The sequence below is a fragment of the Felis catus genome, chromosome B3, assembly GCF_018350175.1.
Source record: "Felis catus isolate Fca126 chromosome B3, F.catus_Fca126_mat1.0, whole genome shotgun sequence".
In the NCBI taxonomy this organism is placed as follows: domain Eukaryota; kingdom Metazoa; phylum Chordata; class Mammalia; order Carnivora; family Felidae; genus Felis; species Felis catus.
The window spans coordinates 103,159,043-103,162,126 of NC_058373.1; the positions used below are offsets into that span (position 1 = coordinate 103,159,043).

At 38.5% G+C, this 3,084-nt stretch overlaps 1 pseudogene; it reads right to left on the bottom strand.

The window, feature by feature from the left end:
- Positions 1-377: 377 nt before the first annotated feature.
- Positions 378-1,355, bottom strand: LOC101093614 (annotated as a pseudogene).
- Positions 1,356-3,084: the final 1,729 nt, after the last annotated feature.

The window sequence follows — 3,084 nt, forward strand, 5'->3', positions numbered from 1 at the left end:
GAGGAAGGCAATGGAGATTAGAGCAGAAATAAACAAAATAGAGAATAGAAAAAATCAACAAAACTAAGAGTTCTTTTTTTTTTTTTTTTGAAAACATCAATGAAATCGACAAGTCTTTAGCTAGACTAGCTAAGCATAAAAGAGAAAGACTCCAGGAAATAAAATCAGAAATAAAATAAATATTACCACTTCTTCAGAAATAAAAAGGATTACAAAAGTACGAAGAATAACTCTACACCAACCAACAGGATAACCTAAAAGAAATAGATGAATTTCTAGAAACATGTAACTTACCAAGATTGAATTGTGAAGTAATAGAAAACCTGACCAGACCTATAACTAGTAAAGAGATTGAATTAGCAATCAAAAACCTCCAACAAAGAAAATTCCAGGATGATGGCTTCACTGGTGACTTCCTCTATCTAACTATCTATCTATCTATCATCTATCTATCTATCATCTATCTATCTATCTATCTATCTATCATCTATCATTTATCAGTTATTTAATTAGGTTCTTTGTAAGAAATCTAGAACACCAATTTGTGAGGGTACACTCCATTTGTGAGAGAAAACACAAAGTGGATGTAGCCCTGAAGTTGAGGAACAGCTTTGTGGGTCTACAGCTTTCTGATCAACCTTGCAGTGCCCTATAATCTCATGTTTCTCTTTCTCCGTGTGGAAGATCTCACCTTCCTGGAGTCTGAGTTTACACAGCTTCTTCTTGAAGCAAGCATCAGTGAGATATTTGGGGATTTTTCACATTGCTGGTATCAATGGTGGAGGTGCCAGTGACAAATTTCTAGTGTGTTCTACACACGGGAACTCAGTTGAAGGCTAGCAGTCCAGTCACAGATAGCAAGCCACTGCTCAGCTGCTTCAGGAAAACCACCCTCTTGCCCCTGTGGCACCCAATGAGGATGATCAAAATGGTCCCAGGGGTGATACTAGCTTGCAGCTTCCTCACATGCTGACTGAAAGGTTTTTAGCCGTGGCTCAACAGCTTTTGAGGCACATCTTCAGTAGGATTATACCTACGCATTCTGTCACCACCAACTGGTTTTGTGACAGTAGCAAGAACCCTCCCCTTCTTTTTCTTTTCAACCCTGTATTTAGCTGCTGAATACTTCCTCTTGCACATGGCCTTTCTGGAATACATAGCGGATCGGGAATATCTGCCAATTCCTCTGACTAGGACAGGATTTCAGCTGCAGTGGGGCTTCCCCTTTTTAGGTGTTTTAGTCTTGAGGTTACTTTTTTTTTTTTAATGTTTATTTTTGTGAGTGGGGGAGGGGCAAAGAGAGAGGGAGACACAGGATCCAGAGCAGGCTCCAGGCTCTGAGCTGTCAGCACAGAGCCCCATGCGGGGCTTGAACACACGAACCGCAAGATCATGACCTGAGCAGAAGTTGGACGCTTAACTGACTGAGCCACCCAGGTGCCCCAGGTTTCTTCTCGTCAGTATTGAGCTTCTCAGCATTTCACCTGTCATCTTGCAAGATGGGAAAGAGCAATTCCACTAAACATTTAAGGAATTAACATCAATTTTTCTCAAACTCTTCCAAAAAGTTGAAGAAGAGGAAACACTTCCAAACTCATTTTATGAAGCCAGTATTATCCTGATACCAAAGCTAGAAAAAGAAAAACATCAGGCCAGTATCCCTGATGGATATAGATGAAGAAATTCTCAACAAAATACTAGCAAACTAAGTTTAACAGCATATTAAAAGGATCATACACCATGACCAAGTGAGATTTATCCCTGCTGTATGAGGATGGTTTGACCCATTAGCAGAATAAAGGATCAAAATCTCATGATGCTCTTCATATGCGGCAGAAAAAGCATTTGACAAAATCTAACACCGTTTCTTGATTGAAACAAAACAAAACAAGAAAAACCTCAAACCAGGAATAAGAGGAAGTTATCTCAACATAAGAAAGACCACGTATGAAAAGACTACAGCTAACATCAAACTCAATGGTGAGAAACTGGAAGTGTTTCCTCTAAGATCAGGAACATAAGGCAAGGATGTCCATTCTTGCCACCTCGATTCAGTTAGGCAAGATAACCAGAGCAGTTAGGCAAGACAAAGAAATCAAAGGCATCCAGATTGGAAAAGAAGTAAAATTATCTCTGCTCACAGATGACATGATCTTATATGTAGGCATGCCTAAAAATTCTACCAAAAAAAGCCGTTAGAGGTAATAAAAGAACTCAGTAAAGTTGCAGGACACAAAATCAATATGCCAAAATTAGATGTGTTTTGATGCCCCCACAATGAACTATCTGATAAGGACACTGAGAAAGCAATGCCATTTACAACAGCATAAGAAAGAATAAAATACTTAGGAAGAAGCCAAGGAGCCAAGAGTTTTAAACTAAAAAGTACAAAACATCTATGAAAGAAATGAGAGAAGGCACAAATAAATGGGAAGACATCTCCTGTTCGTGGATTGGAAGACTTCGTATTGTTAAAATGTTCATACTACCTAAAACAACCTACATATTTAATGCAATCTGTCAAAACCCCAACTTTTTAATAGAATAGAAAAAACAATTTTAAAATTCGTATGGAACCACAAAGAACCCCAAAGAGCCCAAACAATCTTAAAAAGAACAAATAGGAGGTCTCACACCTCCTGATTTCAAAACATATTACAAAGCTACAGTAATCAAAACGGTATGGTACTGGCATAAAGATAGACTTACAGACCAATGGGACAGAGTCCAGGAACAATCATACACAAATACGGTCAACAAATCTTTAACAAGGGTGCTAAGAAGACACAATGGAAAAGGAGGATCCCCTCAATAAATGTGCTGGGAAAACTGGGTATCCACATGTAAAAGAATGAAATTGGATCCTCATCTTACACCATACAAAAAAATCAGCTCAAATGGATCAAAGACTTGAACGTAAGATCTGAAACTGTAAAATGCCTAAAAGAAAACAAAGGGGAAATGTTTTATGATACTGGTCTTGGCAATGATTTCTTGGATTTGACACCAAAAAGCACCAGCAACGAAAGCAAAAATAGGCAAATGGGACGACATCAAACTAAAAAGCTTTTCCACAGCAAAGGA